Consider the following 21,879-nt stretch of genomic DNA (forward strand, 5'->3'; position numbering starts at 1 on the left):
GCTGGCCTCATAAAATGAGTCAGGGAGGAGTCCCTCTTTTTCTATTGTTTGGAGTAGTTTCAGATGGAACGGTACCAGCTCCTCTTTGCACCTCTGGTAGAATTGGGCTGTGAATCTGTCTGGTCCTGGACTTTTTCTGCTTGGTAGGCTATTAGTTACTGCCTCAATTTCAGAAGTTGTTATTTGGGCATTTAGTGCTATAAATTTCCCTCTAAACACTCCTGTAAGCTGTGTCCCAGAGATTCTGGTACATTGTGTCTTTTCTCTCATTGGTTTCAAATAACTGGCTTAATTTCGTTATTTACCCAGTAGTCATTCAGGAGCAGGTTGTTCCGTTTCCATGTAGCTGTATGGTTTTGAATGAGTTTCTCAATCCTGAGTTCTAATTTGGTTGCACTGTGGTCTGAGAGACTGTTATGATTTCTGTTCTTTTGCATTTGCTGAGGAGTGTTTTACTTCCAATCATGTGGTCAATTTTAGAGTAAGTGCTATGTCGTTCTGAGAAGAACATATATTCTGTTGATTTGGGGTAGAGAGTTCTGTAGGTGTCCATTAAGTCTGCTTTGTCCAGAGCTGAGTTCAAGTCCTGGATATCCTTGTTAATTTTCTGTCTCATTGATCTGTCTAATATTCACAGAGGGGTATTAAAGTTTCCAACTATTGTTGTGTGGGAGTCTAAGTCTCTTTGTAGGTCTCTAAGAACTTGCTTTATGAATCTTGGTGCTCCTGTATTGGGTGCAAATATATTTAGGATAGTTAGCTCTTCTTGTTGCATTGATCCCTTTATCGTTATTTAATGCCCTTCTTTGTCTTCTTTTTATCTTCATTGGTTTAAAGTTTGTTTTATCAGAGACTAGTATGGCAACCTCTCCTTTTTTTTGCTTTCCATTTGCTTGGTAAATCTTCCTCCATCCCTTTATTTTGAGCCTATGTGTGTCTTTGCACATGAGATGGGTATCCTGAATACATCACACCAATGGGTCTTGACTCTTTATCTGCCAGCCTGTGTCTTTTAACTGGGGTACCAAAACAGGTATATAGACCAATGAAACAGAAGAAAGGCCTCAGAAATAACACCACACATCTACAACCACCTGATATTTGATAAACCTGACAAAAACAAGTAATGGGGAAAGGATTCCCTATTTAATACATGGTGTTGGGAAAACTAGTTGGCCATATGTTGAAAACTGACACTGGACCCCTTTCTTACACCTTATGCAAAAATTAACTCAAGGTGGATTAAAGACGTCGATGTAAGACCTAAAACCATAAAAAAACCTAGAAAAAAAACTAGGCAATACCATTTGGGACATAGGCACGGGCAAAGACTTCATGACTAAAACACCAAAGCAATTGCAACAAAAGCCAAAATTGACAAATGGGATCTAACTGAACTAAAGAACTTCTTCACAGCAAAAGAAACTATTATCAGAGTGAACAGCAACCTACAGAATGGGAGAAAATTTTTGCAGTCTATCCATCTGACAAAGTGCTAATATCCAGAATCTACAAGGAACTCAAACAAATTTACAAGAAAAAAAAAACCTCCATCAAAAAGTAGGCAAAGGATATGAACAGACACTTTTCAAAAAAAAGACATTTATGTGGCCAAGAAGCATAGGAAAAAAAGCTCATCATCACTGCTCATTAGAGAAATGCAAATCAAAACCACAGTGAGATACCATTTTACGCCAGTTAGAATGGTGATCATTAGCAAGTCAGGAAACAATAGATGCTGGAGAGGATGTGGAGAAATAGGAACACTTGTACGTGGTTGGTGGTAGTGTAAATTAGTTCAAACATTGTGGAAGACAGTGTGGCAATTCTTCAAGGATCTAGAACTACAAATACCACTTGACCCCGCAATCCCATTACTGGGTATATACCCAAAGGATTATAAATTATTCTGCTATAAAGACACACGCACACATATGTTTACTGCATCACTGTTCACAATAGCAAAGACTTGGAACCAACCCAGATGCCTATCAATGATGGACTGGATAAAGAAAATGTGGCACATATACACCATGGAATACTATGCAGCCATAAAAAAGAATGAGTTCATGTCCCTTGCTGGGACATAGATAAAGCTGGAAACCATCATTCTCGGCAAACTAACCTAGGAAAAGAAAATCAAACAGTGCATGTTTTCACTCATAAGTAGGAGTTGAACAATAAGAACATATGAGCACAGGGAAGGGAACATCACACACCGGGGCCTGTCGGGGGTGGTGGGCTAGGGAAGGGATAGCATTAGGAGAAATACCTAATGTAGATGATGGGTTGGTGGGTGCAGCAAACCACCATGGCACGTGTACACCTATGTAACAAACCTGCACGTTCTGCACATGTATCTCAAAATAATAATAAAAAAAATAAGGTCTTGAAGGAGAACAAAATACATAAATAAAACCCTTGTCTGAAGTAAATGTTCCTGATGACCTCCTCCAATCCTGTCATAAACGCCCTTCCCCTGTAGTTAATGTTTCCCGTTTCTCCTCTGGGACTGGGAAGAGAAGCTGGGAACCTCTCTGGAGGTACTGAGAGCCTCTGGGAAGTGAGCGGGGCAGGAAATGGGATTGTGCGTCCTGTTGGGTTGGCTTAGGGGATAGAAGGTCCAAGAAGGAAAGAAGTGAGAGTTCAAAGTGACATCCCTGACTGCATGAGGTCAGTATCCACCTGGCATCACGGTGAACCCACCCAGGCTTGTGAGGTGTCATCAGAGCCCACAGACACTTGCCCCCGCTCCTGGTTTCCCCAATGGTAGCATCTTGTACAGCTGTGGTGTGCACCTTTTCTGAAGTAGCTGAACCATTTTATATGCCAACCAGCAATGGATGGGAGTTGCCATTGCTCTGTCTTACCTGCACCCGACGCTCTTGGTCGGGTTCATTCTTCGATTAGACGTGTGATCCTTGCATGTGTGTCTGCAAACAGCCTGCTAATTAGACCAAGTTGGGTAATAGTGTCGTTCACGTATGCTGTATTCTCACTGATTCTCTGTCTACCAACTGAAACGTTAAACTATCCAAACTTAACTGCGGACCTGCCTGTCTCACCTTCAACTCAGTCAGTTTGGGGCCATGCATTTATGGCTTTGTTGTTAGATGTGTGCATTTAGGATTTGATGTGGTTTGGCTGTGTCCCCACCCAAATCTCATCTTGAATTTTTGTAGCGCCCATAATTCCCTCATGTTGTGGGAGAGACCCAGTGGGAGATAATGGAATCACGGGGGAGGTTCCCCCAGACTGTTCTCGTGGTCGTGAACAGGTCTCAGGAGATCCGGCGGTTTCATCGGGAAACCCCTCTCATTCAGCTCTCATGCTCACTCCTCTCGCCACCATGTGAGACGTGCCTTTCGCCGTCCGCCATGATTGTGAGGCCTCCCAGCCACCTTGAACAGCGAGGCATTAAATTCTTTCTGCTATAAATTCCCCAGGCTCAAGCACGTCTTCATCCGCAGCATGAAAACAGACTAATAAGGGGTTTCCTGCATGAACCATGGCAGGCCTTCATTTACCTTCCCAAATGGTGGGAAGGTCCCTGAGGGGAGTGGCCTTGGCTTTTGGTTTTGAGGACGCTGCTGAGGGGGACGCAGACCCTGGAGGCTCAGTGAGCACTCAGGAGAGACTTCATCCATGTTTGAAATGCATCACTAGCTTCTCATTTATTTCACACTAAAATACTTGAATGTTTCTGATCAAAATCCCTGCCAGGGACTCTCCCCTCCTAACAACTGGTTTAGAAAAATGACTTTGTCTTCCATTGGATGAATAAAACAATCAGTAATACAATGTTACAAGTTAGACATTTCATAACAAAAGGATTCACTTTAACTCAGACTCTAGAAAACTGGAGGATTGCATGTCAAGAGAGTCAGGAAAAGCAATTTGGATGTGGACACTCCCTGCCTCCCACATACACCCAGCCTCAGTCCCAGGCACTGCTTCCAGCCCTGGCAAAGCTGGCCTGTGCCAGGCGATAAGCGTGTAACCCCCACCCAGAGCACCCTCCCTCCTGGGGACAGACAGGTGATGGTGGAAAGGACAGGGTCCATCTCTGCTCCCGAATCTCTCAGTACAGCGCTGTGTAGTGGCCAGCAGGGAAACAGAGGCAGAGCCGTGGTGGGGCATCAGCCTTGGAATCTACGTCTTTAACAAAAAAATCAGGTGCTCTGATGCTACAGGGTCCAAGGCGGGTGGTCAGCGGCCTCACACTAAGAAACCTTGGTCCAGGCACTGAGTTTGCCTAGTGTGGGATTTAAAACAAAAATTATTTCCAAAGGAAATAATGCAGAGGTAAGGAAAAGATGCTGCATTTAATTCAGTGAGTGTATTCGCATAATTTTTAGAAATAATAAGGGTGGGGCAAGCTACGTGACCCATGGAAAAAAATGTATTAAACTAAAAATTTCACATAGAAGGTTTTTCTTTTTTAAAAAAGAAAAAATGATAATAAAGAATGACACATTCAGACGGGAGAGATGTTCACTTGGAGGAAACACCTACAGAACGAATCCTCCTGAAATCGCTGCGACCTGTGAGTCTGGATCCACTGCCTTCACACGTCACCTGCTGCGGGTCTTGTCACTGCGCCTTGTTAACGCCTCTCCCCACAGGCGGACACACCTAGACACGGGGGGTCGTTCTTTCCTCCTGGGGAGCAGCGCACGTGCTGCCTGGAGACAGTGAAGGTAAGAGGACACGCGTGTGGAATGCGGCCGCACCGCCCGCTTTGAGCTCCACAATTTGCCAGATCACGACTCTGTTCTTTATGAACATTATTGTAAAGAACGCGTCCACATTAGATGGAGACAGACACGCAAGAGGGAACTGGGAGAGCATCACACCCTCTCAGGCCTCAATGCCCACAACAGCGCTGGGTGCGGCTTGTAGTTTGAGGAGGTGAGATACAAAAACAAACCCCATGGGCAAAGCAGATGGAAGCAGGGTAAGACCTGGAGCCCCGGCCCCACGCCACCGCAGGGGGTGAGTGAGGTCAGCCTCTGCCCAGAGAGCCGCGGGTATCTGCAGGGGCAGAGAGTGATGTGACCAGGGGCTGTGCCAGGGGAGACGGCATTAAAATTAGTCATGGTAGTTAAAAAAAAATACTTTCCTTTACAGACAACAGAATGCAACTTGAGGCAAACCAGTCTATACACACGCTCTCAGAAATGATTCCAGATTTCTTACCTGTGTGTTTTGTTTGTTTCTTTGTTTATGTTAAGACTTTACAACTTAGCATGAATCAAAACACAAATGGAGCTGAGGGGATAGAAAGAAGTATTCAGGAAGGGTCTGAGTGGAATTTGGATCAGGGTGGGTGTTGTGTGACTACAAGTCCTGTGCTGAAGTGACAGCTGCTGTGCTCTAATGACGTATCAGAGTACAATACCTAGATATAGACAGATAGGCAGTAGACAATCTGGGTGGCTGCCTAAAGACGCTGATTATCTAAACTCGTCAGCCTGCCTCATCAAAGCCACCTCACCAGGTTAAGTTTTCGCTCTTACCTCATCGGCCCTCCAGAAACCATGTTAAGCAGGTCCTGATGGCATTCACATTTTACTCCTCCGAGCCCTTGAGGCTCTCCCCTCCCACTTCAGGCTGCACAGGGTCACAGAGCCCGTGACTCCAGCACTGGTCTCTCAGCCAGCACTGGGGCTGCCAGGCTTCCTCTCCCCATCAGCGGCTCTGCCCGGAACAGATGCAGCGCCGCCCCTGGGGCCCTGTGGGGCTCAGTGAAGCCGTATTTGCAGATTCACTTACGCATTTTTAATTCCGCAAATATTTGCCACTGCTGCCTGACCTGGAGCCCGTGTGTCCAGATCCTTTGATCACAAGCCGCCTGTGTGTGGCTCAGATCCCTGGTCAGTGGCACTGCAAGGCAGTGGTGACAGCCGGGGTGTGGAGGCCGATCCCCCTGCGGGGCCGCTGGGGAAGGCTCTGTGCGGCCATAGGGTCTGAGCAATATACTAAGACCTAGTTACAGATTCCCTGCTAGAGAATCCATGAAACACGGGGGCTGTGGGGGGCCCAGTTAGGACCCTGGATTCCACATCCTGTCCCCCAGAACAGGCAGCCGCTGCCTTCTGTGGAAAAGAGGCTTTGCAGATGTGATGGAGCTGAGGCTCCTGATAAGGGTGATTTTCTGGGTGATCCTGGTGGGCCAATGAAATCACAGAGTGCTTCTGAGAGGGAGGGGGACAGCAGAGGCAGCGGTGAAGGAAGGGTCTGCCAGCCCAGGGGTCCAGGAGCCACCGGAAGCAGGAAAGGCAGAGACACTGGACCTCCCCACACCTAGCCCTGCAGGGACCCCGACTTCAGCCCAGAGCCACTGATTTGGGGGTGTGGCCTCCAGAACTGTGAGAGAACAGGTCTCTGTTGTTTTAAACCAAGAAATGCATGGTGCCTGTTATGGTAGCCACACAGCAGAGGTGAGGTAGCTGGAGAAGGGACTGAAGATGGGGTGTGGCTGGGACCATCCTGCTGGGCTAAGGCCAGTCCTGGAAAGAGACTGGACAGCTGTCCCTCAGACGCAGGGAGGGAGGAACCCGGGAGCCAGTGGAGGAGGGGAGGAAACGTGGTGGGGGGGACCACTGACATCCTAGAAATGCAGGGTTACCAAGGTGGGAACTGGCCTGCGCGGAGAAGCAGGCTCTTCCGTCCGGGAAGAGGAACCTCGTGGAGAATCACACAACTACCCGCAGATGTGCAGGGGTCCTGTGCCCCGTCTCCTCTCATTTTCTCCTCTCGGTGAATGAAAAGAGAAGAAAAAGCCAGGAGCAGAAGATCAAAGGGAAGCATCAAAAGAAAGAGCATGAACTGACACCTCTGGCTATTTGGAGGGAAATCAGGTGGGGAAAAAGCCCACTGTGAGACTCTGCTTTACAATCTCACACCCGACCCTGCTCCAGGCTCGTCCTCTGCTGCAGGGGTGTAACCGCCCCCGCCCCACTGGTTCTCACAGGCATCCCCTGCCTCGGGCTTGTCCTCTGCTGCAGGGGTGCAGGGCCCCTCCCAGTTCTCATACCAGTCCCCTGTCTAAGATGACACTGCCTTTCTCTGGAATTTTCAGACCACAGAGGCCATGACAGCCATGTCCAGACGGGCCTAGGAGGGAGCTGTGGGCTCAGCTGGTTGCTGTATTCCTGTGTGGGTCACTCCTGCTGCTCTGAGGACAATAAGCTTGGCCATCACCAGGCACCAGAGGATGATGATGGCACAGCCGGCTGGGCTATTTCATGGACTCTCTGAGCGTGTCTTACTGAAGTTCAGGTACAAACTTTCCTCCAGAAACAGAGAGCGATGCTGCTTCCCAGTTTCAGCAAAGGCAGCGAAGGACCCCGGTCAAAAGCAGAGACTCTGGGTCCAGGCCCTCGGCTCACACCCACCCATGCTATTCTTGTGATAGTGAATAAGTCTCATGAGATCTGATGGGTTTATCAGGGGTTTCTGCTTTTGCTTCTTCCTCATTTTCTCTTGCTGTCACCATGCGAGAAGTGCCTTTCGCCTCCCGCCATGACTCTGAGGCCCCCCCAGCCATGTGGAACTGTAAGTCCAATCAAACCTCTTTTTCTTCCCAGTCTCAGATATGTCTTTATCAGCAGCGTGGACAGACTAATACAGTACGTTGGTACCGGCAGAGTGGAGCGCTGCTGAAAAGATGCCTGAAAATGTGGAAGCGACTTTGGAACTGGGACACAGGCAGAGACTGGGACAGTGTGGAGGGCTCAGAGGGAAATTTGGAACTTCCTAGAGACTCGTCCAATGGCTTTCCCCCAAATGCTGGCAGTGATAGGGACAATCAGGTCCAGGTGAGGTGGTCTCAGATGGAGATGAGGAACTTGATGGGAACTGGAGAAAAGGTGACTCTTGTTATGTTTTTCAAAGAGACTGGTGGCATTTTGCCCCTGCCCTAGAGATTTGTGGAACTCCGAACTTGAGGGAGAGGATTTAGAGTATCTGGCAGAAGAAATTTCTAAGCAGCAAAGCATTCAAGACGTGACTTGGGTGCTGTTAAAGGCATTCAGGTTATAAGGGAAGCAGGGCATACAAGTTTGGAAAATTTGCAGCCTGACAATGTGATAGAAAAGAAAAACCCATTTTCTGCATAGAAATTCAAGATGGCTGCAGAAATTTGCATAAGTAGCAAGGAACCTAAGAATTAGCTTCTAGCTATGAGCCTACCTTGAAATCTCACAGTTACACTCTCGCGATTGGACTACCTTGCAGTCTCAGTTAGAGTCTAGCTATGGGACTGCCTTGCAGTTCCACAGTTAGATTCTAGCTGTTAGACTTTGGGTGGCAACGTTCGCTAAGGTTTCCCAGTCACATGCGTGGGTCCTGGGACCTTGCTAGCCTGTCCGCAGAGCTTTAGCTGAGCTGGAGGCAGGGCTGAGGCTGACGAAGCCCCCGTTGAAGAAGTCGGTGACCAGCAAGGAGGCCCCTTCACATAGGCGCTCTGCATCCTGTTCCCAAAGGCACACTGCATTTAGTGACTGATTTTCGTCCTACACCCGTCGAGGCATGCACCCTTGGTTTGTTTACCACCATTCCCAATTCTCTCTTCTCTCTTCCATGCCTCAAATTAAAGAGAAATCTTAAAGGCAAGTACTCTGTTTTCCAGGATTTCTTGTGGCTGTGATTCTCCATGAGAGAAGTTCTAGCCAAATTATGGAAGAGGAAATCTGTTGGGGCTTTCCAGGAACCCCATTATTTCTTAGATAAGAGACAGGCACGTGCTTGCTGGCACGTCTCTACCCCTCCCTCTTCCTTGAGCACAGATGTGCAGTCTGTAACCCTGGCTCCCCCGGTCTAGTGAGCGCGGGTCAGCCAGCACGAGCACAAAACCCCTGGGGCCTCGGTGGGTGGCTCAGCTTACACCAGTGGCTGGTGCTCACTCAGTCCATCCTTACGTGAGTAAGAGAAAGTCCTGTGTTTTAAACCACTGTAAATCCATTTCCTGGTTTTTGAAAAGTAAGATTATAAGGCAGTGCATGTATTACTTTGCAATAAACCATTGCCAAAGCACCTCCCAGCTGGTAACTAATTACAGTCCTAAGAGAGCCCTCAGATGAGAACCTGCCAGCCTAGCAGGCAGCCTGCAGAATTGTAAGCAACCATAATAACTTGTTACATCAGGTAACTAAGTTTTGAGATGGTTGTTACAAAGTAATACATGACTGAAGCAGTTCTCCTAAGACCTGGGGCAATTTCTTACTTTCTGGCAAAGCAGGATGCCCTGGGCTTTCTCTGCCTCTGCCTGGAATCAGCCTCTTCTTTGGGAGCTCTGTTTCCCTTCAGGGGAAAAAGGTAATTAGAAACCACGATCTGGGCACCAGGTGTGTTCATTGCTACTGATGTGACTCGGCTTCTGTGCTCTCTCAGCAGACGGAATTGGGAGAAAGGTAGATATGGATATGGACATAAATGTGCACACAAATATATGTCTAAATGTCTGCATTGTGAAAATAAAACTGTGAGTTTACTGATATCTTTAATTCCTAACCAAAAACACGGGGAAGGAATAGTTTAGTCTTTTCTTTTTCCATATGTGAAATTCCTTTCTCCAACCCTGAGAAACACTGGCACTTGCTTGCTGAGGCCTAGAATACGCAAATAAGAGTTTCAGAGATGCTACCATGAAAGTGTTAAAAGCAAGCCTGTAACTCGATTTCAATATTTGCAGAGTTGTTTTTTTTTGTTACAATTTACATACAGTAAAATGCACAAGCCTTAAGTGTACAATTTGATGAGGTTTGACAGATGCATGCATCCATGTAACCCATAAAAATATTGAACCTTCACGTCACCTCCAAAAAGTCCCTTGTACGCCTTTGCAGGCAACCCCCACCACCACAAAGCAAGCCCTTTTTGTCACCACAGATTAACTTTACCTGTTCCAGAACTTGGTGTAATGGATTCGTGAAGCCTGCGCTCCCCGCCTCTGACTTCCTGTGTTCAGCACAATGCCTGTCCCATTCATCCAGGTTATCACTCCCGTACACAGTTAGTCACATTTTTACTGTGATACCATTGTCGGAATACACACAATTTGTTTAATCCACTCTTCTCTTTATTAGCATTTGGAATACTTCTGCATAAAGCTGATGTGAAACACGTTTTGAATATTTGAAATGTTCCTTCACACACTGAACATTTTGTACAAGTTCTTTTTGCAAAATAAACTTTTATTTCTGGCGGGTAAATATCTAGCAGAACAGTTGCTGCATCACAGGTAACTGTGTGGTTAGTTTTATAAGGAACTGCCAAAACTTTTCCCAAAGAGCAGTGCACTTCAGCCCTCCTGGGCTGTAGTGTGAGAGTCCTCATTGCTCCAAATCTTTCCCTTTATTGGTGTTATCTTTTTACATTTTCTTTCAATTTTAGCTATTCTAATGTCTCTGTGTTGTTTTCTTATTTTCCAATTTGCATATCCCTGATAAATTGTGATATTGAGCATTTTTACACGCAACTATTTGCCAGGTGACTGTTGAAAAGTATCATTTCAAGTGCATTACTCTTCTTACTGTGTTGTTTGTCCATTATTGTAATGTTATATGCATTCTTTGTATAATGTAGACAGATACTAGTTTGTGGTCAGATATGTGTTGTGTGAATATTTTCTCTCAGTCTCTGGCCTGCCTGTTGACTTTCTTTATATCTTTTGATGACCTAACATTACTAATTTTTATGAACAATGATCTAGTATAATTTTATCTTAAGGTTTTTGCATTTAGTGTTCTTTCTAAGAAACATCTACATCCTCCCAGGTTATGAATATATTCTCCTAAGTTCAACCCTAGAAATTATGTAGCTTTTAAGTTTAGGTCTACAATCAATGTCAAATTAATATTTAAGTATGACATGGAATGGAATTCAGGCTTCATTTGTCTCCATGTGGATATCCCATTAGTCTAATGCCATTGAATTTCTGTAGCACTTTTGTCAAAAATAAGTAGACTATGGGTATGTTTCTGGACTCTGTAGTCTATCCAATTGATAACCTGTTCCTATGAGTCCATCCTTCCCGATCCCTGCACTTCATTCGACTTGGAATCAAGCAGTGTAGGGGACAATGTCACCCATTTCCAGCCTTGGGGGCAAGTGTTGGGGCTCCACTATCAAATGTAAGCAGAATGTCTGTCTATTTCACAGACGCCCTGCCTCAGGTGGAAGAAATTCCTCTCTATTCCCAGCTGGCTTATAACATACATAGGCACAGAATTTTGCAAAATGCTCCTTCTGCATCTATTGAAAAGATCATATGTAGCTTCTCCTTTACCTTGTTAAGATGATTAATGACTTTAATTGATTTTTACGTGAAAATTGGCTTTGCGTTATTGGGTTAAACCCCACCTGGTCATCTTATATTATGTTTTCCACATATTCTTGACTTACTTTGCTCATATTTTGAGGAGGCTATTCCAGACCAAGTGAGAAAAGAGAATCCACAGATGCCAACACTGAGACGGCAGAGATGTTAGAATTACCTCAGGTTTTGAAGCAGCTAACGTAAAGGTGATTCCACGAGCAATTACAGACACATGCCGAAGAAAGGCTCAGCAAAAAAGACATATTTTTTAAAAACAGAAAAATGTGTACTTAAAGTAAAAGAAAGTAGCCTTTTAAAATTATTTTTAACACCTTCCTCTCTGTTCTCTGTCAATCTATGTTTAAGCCAAGCAGCTCCTCAGTTGCTGTTAAAACTATCCAGTGATTTTTAAAATTTTAGCTATTATATATTTCTGATGTGGTGTTTGCTTTATTCTTCCTTTATATTCCTTTTCTGTCTGGATGACCTTCTATAGCCATTCATTCATTATGACCGCATCTTCCTGGAAGTCCCGGAAACCATTTTTGGTGGTGGTTTGGAGCCACTGTTAATTCTGCTGTCTGGGTCTCCCCATGTCTAGTCTCTATAACCTGATTTCTTTATTGAGCACGGGCCCCACGTCCTGTGTCTCTGCGTGCTCAGCACGTGTACCGAACAGTGGACATGTGAGCTGCGTGCTCAGCATGTGTACCGAACAGTGGACATGTGAGTTCTGCACGGCAGAGACGCTGGGCTCTGCTGCTTCTCTGGTGGTTGAGGCCATTTTTATGCCAGGTGCTTTATGTGGCCGGGCTCACATCCCAAACTCTGTCTCCCTTTCAGTGGACAAAAGCCAGAGTGTCCACCCAGCTCCTCCAGCCTCACAGCTGCTCTCACAATTGTCGCTGTCATTGCTGACTTGTTTGTTTTGCTGGAAACCTCAATGGCTCCCCATAGGTGTGAGTTCAAGGGTCAACCACACGCTTTTGCATATACTAGGTGCAGATTTGGGGGTTCTTTATTCCATTTGCCCTTTTAGGACATTTCCTCTTCTCATTTTACGACTCTAGGATCCTGGAACATTGTCCTCCAGCTCCCAAGACTGTCAGACTGTCGCTTTCTGCTTGAGTTATTAGGACCCCACCCCTGGGCAACAAGGGAGTTCCCTCAGGTAAAAAGCCAGATATCTGCCAGTCGAGTGCAGAGTGGTTCCTTCTCATAAGGATTCAGCACATTATGTATTTTTTCCCAGGTTCATTCACTCTCCAATGCCTTCAAATTGTTGAAAGTTTAAAAATTACTTGTGCAGGATAAAAAACTGTTACCTGCAGAAGAATGCATCTGACAGGCTTCTCCCCGACGACTTTATTTCGTGTGTACCCCACAATTATCTTTCTTTCATTCAGTATTGCTCACCCATCACCAGGCCTACCCTCAGCACCTGGGAAGTAAAATCACTGCTAATGGGCACAGTGGTAGAAATTGTATTTCATGAACACCTGAAATAAACACAGTCAAATCACGGGTCTGTCTTTCCACACAGCCTGAAGATTCTGAACATAAGCGTCCATGCCTGGATTCTGAGAATGCCCCTGAGTTCTACAGGGCTTTGCTCCCCTGTACTCAATTCTAGCTTGGCTGATAGACAGAGGAGGGAGAGGAGAGTGCTCACCAGGTGTGGTCCAAGGCCAGCCCAGGGTGACGGGCTGCTGGGATGATGTCATCTGTTAGGTATTTCTCCTAATGTTAGCCCTACCCAATCCCCCACCCCCTGCTATCCCTCCCCTAGCCCCTCAACCCCCCAACAGGCCCCAGTGTGTAATGTTCTTTTCCCTGTGTCCATGTGTTCTCATTGTTCAACACCCATTTATGAGTGAGAACATGCAGTGTTTGATTTTCTGTTCTTGTGTCAGTTTGCTGAGAATGATGGTTTCCAGATTCATCCATGTCCCTGCAAAGGACATGAACTCATCCTTTTTCATGGCTGCATAGTATTCCATGGTGTATATGTACCACATTTTCTTTATCTAGTCTATCATTGATGGGCATTTGAGTTGGTTCCAAGTATTTCCTATTGTAAGCAGTGCCACGGTAAACATACATGTGCAGGTATCTTTATAATTGAATGATTTATAACTGAATGATTTATTATCCTTTGGGTATATACCCAGTAATGGGATTGCTGGATCAAATGGTATTTCTAGTTCTAGGTCCTTGAGGAATCACCACACTGTCTTCCACAATAGTTGAACTAATTTACAGTCCCGCCCACAGTGTAAAAGTGTTCCTATTTCTCCTCATCCTCTCCAACATCTGTTGTCTCCTGCCTTTTTAATGATCACCATTCTAACTGGCAAGAGATGGTATCTCATTGTGGATTTGATTTGCATTCCTCTAACGACCAGTGGTAATGAGCGTTTTTTTCATATGTTTGTTGGCTGCATGAATGTCTTCTTTTGAGAAGTGTCTGTTCATATCCTTTGCCCAATTTTTGATGGGGTTGTTTTTTTCTTGTAAATTTGTTTAAGCTCTTTGTAGATTCTGGTTATTAGCCCTTTGTCAGATGGGTAGATTGCAAATGTTTTTCCCCATTCTGTTGGTTGCCGCCGGTTCATTCTAATGATAGTTTCTTTTGCTGTGCAGAAGCTCTTAAGTTTAATTAGATCCCTTTTGGCTATTTTGGCTTTTGTTGCCATTGCTTTTGGTGTTTTAGTCATGAAGTCCTTGGTCTTGCCTAGGTTTTCTTATACAAAAATTAACTCCAGGTGGCTTAAAGATTTAAACATAAGACCTAACACCATAAAAACCCTAGAAGAAAACCTAGACATCTCATTTTTAAAAATCCACATCGCGGCTAAAACTGATTTGTGTCACCTAAACCAGCAAACACTTCCAGCATCGATGCTTGAGCCAGCTGCATGGGCAAACAGGCCACTGGGGGAGCACCAGGACAGAAAAGATGATGGCGGGAGGAGGTGTGGGGAGCAGCTGGGCACAGCAACGACCTGGTGGCAGGCAGTCCGAGGCACCAGCTCCCCAGAGTGCTGTCCCGAGCAGCGGACGAGGTGGACCCCTGAGCAGCATAGCTCTTCCTGCAGCCACCACAGGACACTCGTGTCCTTTCATCTCAGCTACATCTGTGCCTAAAACAGGGTAACATCATCTGTCCTCATCTGAATAGAGAAGATTGAAAACACATGAAAAGAATAAGGAAAATAGAAACAAAATCTAATGCGTAAAAAACCGTAACTATTTGATTGCCCTGCAGATAATACTTTAAAGGAAAGAACTGGAGGCTTAAATTGGGATTCTATGCCCTCTCCTGGGTATACTTACAGTGAAAATTCACTCCATGTATATGTACCACATTTTCTTTATCCAGTCTATCATGGATGGGCATTTGGGTTGATTCCACATCTTTGAAATTGTGATTTGTGCTGTAATAAACATATGTGTGCATGTATCTATAATAGAATGATTTATACACCCTGAAATACTATACAGCCATAAAAAGAAATGAGATAATTTCCTTTGCAGGGACATGGATGATGCTGGAAGCCATTATCCTCAGCAAACTAATGCAGGAACAGAAAACCAAATACTGCATGTTCTCACTTATAAATGGGGGCTGAACAATGAGAACACATGGACACAGGGAGGGGAAAAATACCTACTGGAGCCTATCAGGGGAGGGCAGGGGAGGGATAGAGTATGCGGGGCTGGGGAAAAGAGCTGACGCATGCTGGGCTCAATACCTCGGTGAGGACAGGTTGAAAGGTGCGGCAACCACCATGGCACCCATTTACCTGCGGATCAAACCTGCACATCTGCACATGTACCCCAAGAATTCACTTGAGACACATTTGAGTGAATAAATCTATTCCTCACAGTCCTGCTCATGCCCTTCAGAGTTTCACGCATCCGAGCCAATGCTGTTGTTTTCATTTTAACTTCAGAAGGGGAGCATATGTGCTAGAAAAACAGATCATTTAAGATCATCTTACTGTTGAATCTCTTGAACTTGACACAGGACTGCAAAACTCACAAGTGATTTGGACAACCATGGGTTAAGTTTTTCCAAGACAGTTTTCCCAGTTAGCACTTACCACATACTGCAGGTTAGACTATTTGACAAAAGCTATTTCACGCTTATGGCCTTCCTTTTTGAGTTGTTTGATGGAATCATTAAGGGATAGTAGATAGAATTCAGTTCATGGACTTGAATGTCCGCCCTGCTTAGAACAGAAACTGAGAACCCTGGTGCCCAGGAATACGAGGTGCTGACTGAGGCTTTGCTGATGGAAGTCTCCAGAAATACACACTTCCAGGTTCCACCTCCTCCAATTTCTAATTCCCATCTCTCTTGGAAACAAGTTACTTGCTACATTGTATTAAAATCAAACTCCACAGAGAAATATGTGCAGCAAGGAAGGCTATTTAGCAAGTTAACAAGGGCTTTGTTTAGATTATTTACACTAATCATTTCATCATTCGAACAAAATACTGTATTTTCTTGCATTAATTAATGCTTATCCCGAATAAGAGATTCATACAAAAATTTTACAAACATGCAACCTCCCTGTCTTATGTACTTGAAACTGAAGGCCAGGATTTGTCAATATTTTTGCATAGTTTTATTAAAAAGAAAGCCCTTATTTTAAAAAAAGAAAAAAACTTACTCCTCCTTGAAACAGTCACAGCACGCTAATTATTCTTCCCTCTTCTATGTCCCATGCTTGACTAAGACATATCTCCTTTAATATGTTCTTTTATACTATTGGTTTTTAGAAAACAAATCTGTTAGCGATTATTACTTTGGTATCACTGTCTGAATTTGATTATGTTATTGCAATCTCGTATTTGTCACTGACTTTTGCTAGGAACTAGTAATTCATCCATGTCTGTAGAAGTTGTTCCTCTCAGCTCTCTCTAGAGTCAAAGGGAATTCTTGATAAGCATTCGGGGGAAATTGTTCAAAGAAGCAGAAGTGAGGTTGTGAAACTGATACGGTTTGGCTGTGTCTTCACTCCAGTCTCATCTTGAATTCCCATGTGTTGTGGGAGGGGCCCAGAGGGCAGGTCTTTCCCATGTTGTTCTCCTGATAGCGAATATGTCTCATGAGATCTGATGGTTTTATAAGGCAGAGTTTCCCTGCACAAGCTCTCTCTCTCTTTGCCTGCTGCCATCTACGTAAGATGTGACTTGCTCCTCCTTGCCCTCCGCCATGACTGTGAGGCCTCCCAGCCACATGGAACTGTAAGTTCAGTTAAACCTCTTTCTTTTGTAAATTGCCCAGTCTCAGGTATGTTTTTATCTGCAGCATGAAAACAGACTAATACAGACACCAAAGCTGATTATGGGGTGCAGGGCGGGGCTCGGTGGGACTCTCTGCATAGTGGGTGGATTCCCGCCCTGGGGAAAGATGGAGACCTTCCTTTGAAAGTAGACACACTGCACGTACTTCCCAGGACTTATGAAGACTCAAACCATAATAAAATAATAAAGGTCAGCATTTGGGGAAGAAACACAACCAAACCTACATGAATGAATCATTCGCCTGTCACCAGACAAATACTGAAAAATAGGTGGAATGAAAGTAATTTAGTTTGGTGTTAGGAATTAAAAATAATAAACTTCTAAATTGTTTTCAGATGAAAATGACCCTTGAAGTGTGCCTTAAACTCATATATTTTGGCAGATTATTGCTCTTGCTTTATAGCCATGCAATAAGTAAGGCCATAAGTTTAACCTACAAATAACCCTTTGGGATACACTATGAACCTTCCTTCCAGGGATTTTAAGTTGCACTCAGATATGTTCTGTGTGGTGATCTTGATGCTGAGCCTGAATGGATGACAGATCAATAACTCTGAGCAGTCGTCCTCAATCACAAAATTAGAAAAGAAATTGACAAATACAAAGTATCAGAGAAACAAGGAAAGAAGACAAGGTGGTTCCTTTAGATGGCTTATCTCCAATAATTCACCTGCCCAAAATTCCAAATTTTGTTGGTAAAAATTAAATACATTCCATCCTGGAATCAGCCACTCACCTAACTCAAAGCCTGGTGGGAGGATAGGATTTCCCTGCCGGGACCTGGGAACTAACTGCTAATAACTTTCACGCTGGAGAAACATGAAGAGCTCTTCCCATGTTGAACAGTGTTTATCTCAATTGGCAGAAGGCACCGGCCCCCACGTTGCCTAGGATGCCTGGGTCTGCAGGCCCACACTCCTGCTGTTCGCAGCTACAGTAGAAAGAGGTGCCTTCTCCAGAGTCCAGGTGCAGAAGCTGCAGGCTCCTGGGAGCTTAGCAAACTCCACTCCCCTGTGCAATGGAATCCACTGCTCAGAAAGCAAGGAGCCCAGCAGCCCAGCTGCAGAACCTCCTCCCTGCCCTCCCAGGCCCAGCCAGGTATGAGCCCCATCCCCAAGGCCCTGGCTTCCCGTCCCCTGGGTCGCAGCTGTGGAGCCCTGGGGCCAAAGCGCTGGGGCCTGTGAGCCCAGCCCTGCCTTTCTGCTCAGCGTCCCTCTGTCTACCTGTCTATTCCCTCCTGTGAGACCTAGTGTGCTCCCTCGAAGAGAGTCTTAATCTCTCGCCTTTAAAAATGTCACATTGGGAATGGGAGTCACGGGAGGGGCCCCACGGGCAGCACAGGGAAGGCGTTCTCTTTCCCGGCTGCTTTGTAGCTACTCTGCGTGTGTGGGAGGCTGGCCATGACTGGATGCTGACTCATCTTCAAGTCATTACTCCAAAAGTGCCTTCATTGGGTTCTGGGGGAAGGCAGAGCTGGGAACCCAGTTTCTCACAGAGCCCCACGCACAGAGCCAGTCTGAGGTGGGCAAAGCAGCAGGCCTGCCCTTCCCTCACCCACATCCTTCTAGCCTATTCCAGGAAGCTACTGGGCCTCTGCGCTTGCCGGAATGGAATAGAATTGGCTCCAGCCACAGCACCGACCTGGTGCCAGGTGTGAGTCTCCACGCGCCCATCTCTGACGCTGGTGTCTCACCTGCTCAATGACTCCATCCTAGGAGTGTCTTCAGGAGAGCACCTGGCCAGCGAGAACCTAGCATCTGGGGCCGCACATCATCTGAAGCCTGGCGGTTCCTACGCTCGGCTTCCCCAGGCAGCCACGGTCTGGGTGAACACCACACCCACATGGGCAGCCCGGTGCTGAGTGCTTTTTTTCTCTAGGTGACACACGTGGAATCTCCAATATTCAGCAGCCGCTTGGGGGTCTCCCATTACCTTCAGAACTCCACAGGAACACCTTACAGCATCATCTGATTTCATCCTCACAGCAAGGCCACGAGGCAAGGCTCAAGACATCCACACCTGCCAAAGCCAGTATTGGTCAGGGGTGGATCTGACATGCAGGCCTCAGTGTCCTGACTTGGCTACATTCATCAATCCAAAAATGTGTTCTCTGGCATCCTCGTAGTTCCAATGTGCTGCTCCCTGCTTTTCTCCAAAGCACATGTCACAGGACAAAAACTCCTTTGCAGCATTTAAGTCACTGAACAGCTTGAAAGAGCATCATTTAAAGACATGAACTGGTTTCGTGTGCCTAGTCTGACTCTATAACGATCCAACGTTTAAACAAGCAATGAAATTTGGAGCAGCTGCAGTGGCACGGCGCAAACCCCTCGGCCTGCAGTCCTGGGAGGGTTCGGAACAGAGTTATTCCGCCTCTGTGGGCCTCGAAAGCCTCAACTCAGAAATGAGGCAGCGGGACGAAAGCAACTCGAGTTACTCCAGAGCTGTTCTGTGACTTCACAAACACTTCCCCCTGGTGAGTTTTAAAAAATGGTTATTTCTGCCCGATTTCCTCAGAGGCCGCACTAACTCAAACTGCAGAGTTATCTTGGTGTTAGTCGTTGAGGTTCATACCACAATATTGAAAGTGCGTGGCTTTTCTCGATGACAATTCCTAACCTCTGTTTCTGGAATGATTCGTGACAGTGTCTTTTATTTGTCCATTTCTGCAGTTTGGGAGAAACGCTTCATTTGTTAGAAGCCAAAAATAGAACTGAACCTGCTTGTCACCACCGGATTCTGGGGAACCGGGTCGCTGAGATGTCATGGGGAGCTGTGCTGTAACGAGGGTAAGTCTGGTCAAGTTTAATTAGGCAAAGTTTCTGCTTGAAGAGGCTGGGCCCACACATCAGGTAGGCTGCAGCACAGGGGCCTGTGGGGACATCCAAGGAGGTGGGGCATGCCGTCACGTCAGCCACTTCCTCCCTTTGAAATACCTCGTTGTCATTGAAAAGCAGGTGTCAAGGGATGTGCCACTGTGAAGGCATTTGGTATTGCGAGTTTGTTATCTAGACCTGATGATGTGCCATTCCCTAGTACTGCAGCTATTTTTAAGCTCTCTTTTCCTTAACAGAGTCAGTTCTCAATTATCCGTCACAAGAGAGGGTCAGTGGCAGGAATGAACTCGATTGACAGGTAATTAAAACCATGCACATTTAGCTGTAAAATGAACTGCACGGGAAAAAGCTACCTTGCAGGTTACTAAATTACAAAGCATTTTGAATTGTGTTCTTTAGCTGTTACAAAAACAACATATTGGAATGTTGACTTTTAAATCAAATACAAAAAAGGAACAGAGCTCTCACTCCGCACCCCAACCACACATTCAATATTTTAATTATTTCCATTATTAGTGGTTCTGGTTATTTTTACCTCCATATGTCTTCATATGTTATAGCACTCTTTATTTATTTATCAATTTTTGGTATTACCTACTGGCTGTCTAGAGTGGGAGATTTCAGCTCATTTACATTAGTTCTCCCTCTCCACATGTGACCAATATACCCGTTGGTCTGTGCTATTTTTGGTCCCCATGTTGGTTACTTTTATCACATCATTGGAATTCTACTTCTTGTTTTGTTGACTATAGTGTGAATGGTTTCCTAGTTGACAAGATGAAGTTGTTACATCCTCTGTATTTCCATTTATTCATCACCTCTCCCTTCCACCTTTTCCAATTCTTCTTCCAGAGTCTCTCTATATTTTACTTCATATTGTCAAGTTTGATAGCATTTGCCTTCTGTCCCATACTCATGAATTCTGTCTAGATTGGTTCTAAAGCTTAGAAAATCAATGCACAATATTTATATGATGGTCTTGGTAAATTATTTGCAGCAAAGTAGAATCATATGCTGTAATTGTATTCCCTTCCTTTCATAGCTTTTTGACTTTCCTGGAGTTTCTAATTGCCTTGTTTTTCTGCATTAATTGCTTTTACCATGTTCTTAAGATTTGATATTTTTAAAACACTATCAAGTCAATGAAATCACTTGCTGTCATTAATTTTTTCTTCCCAGGGACTTCCCGTTTGGAGACCTTGAATCTCCTGGACTCATTGCTCTGTGCACCAATTTTCCCTACGTCCTGAGTTGCATCCACTGCTCTCTCAGATCCATGTCTTCTGTCTTCTTGATTTTCTCCATTACTTTGTTGCAATACATCATCATGTAATAGCTTAAGAGAGGATTGGGGCATGAATCTTCGCACATTCACAGTCTATTTATGCTGTTTGCATAGTTAATAATAAATAGTTTGACTTGCATCTAAGGCTGGGTTCCCCCAAAGAATACCCTGGGACAAGGAAGTAAGTGAAAGCCATTTGCATGGCAGGGACTCCCAAGCATCTCTGGCAGGTGAGTGCAAAAGTGGGAAGAGAAAACAAACTCCTGTGATGTGCCTGACAATGAAGGTTCCCACTCTGAGCAGCAAGACCTCTGGCAGACTGTGTGGTAGGTGTGTTCTCCAAGGCATCTCGTTCAAGGGTGGGAGGAAACCAGACTGGCAAGATCCCCATCCCCGGCATGAGGTCTGCTCCCAGGAGTGCTGACTGCCTGAACTGTCTCACCTGCAGTTTGGCTCCCTTGACCAGAGAAAGTCCTTCTGCAAAGCTCTGCAAAGGTCATGGTAGGATGCAGCCACCCTCAGGACCAGCCTCGCAGAGCACGCCAAGGGCATCTGTCTCCAGCCCCTATCATTCTAGACAGGAAGTCACTTTCTTTCCAAAGTCCGAAGCCCATAATTACTGTCTTTTGGGATAAATCCGCTGTTTCTTGATTACCTAAAAGATGCGCTTATTTAAAAGATACAACATCTTCTTGCATTTTCTCTGAGAATATTAGAGTTGGTTCAATAATTTATTTTGCTCCCCAAACTGTCTGTGTCCTTCAGAGCCAGGTTTTTCTATTTTGTGGATTTCTGTACCCATGGGCAGTGCTTCCCAGTGAACAAGGGCTTCACACTGGAATGAGCAGGCTGGGAAGCAGCCATTACCACAGGAAACACCCCAGTGCCAGCATCAGCGTGTTCTACTGCAGGACCAGCCTCCACACAGGTGAGTTCTGGCTCCCATTCTCCCCCACATACCTTCGTTTTCTGGAAGAATGGGTTTTGGGGAGAAAATTCCTATTAGAACATCAAGCAAGGTCGCCAAGAGGCAATTGACCATATAGGTCTGGATTTGGGGAGAGAGGTCGGAGCTGGGGACATAAATCTCTGGGTCACTGGCTTATGGATGTTATTTA

Source organism: Sapajus apella, unplaced genomic scaffold (assembly GCF_009761245.1).
Source record: "Sapajus apella isolate SASKATOON/1434 unplaced genomic scaffold, GSC_monkey_1.0 scaffold11, whole genome shotgun sequence".
Lineage (NCBI taxonomy): Eukaryota > Metazoa > Chordata > Mammalia > Primates > Cebidae > Sapajus > Sapajus apella.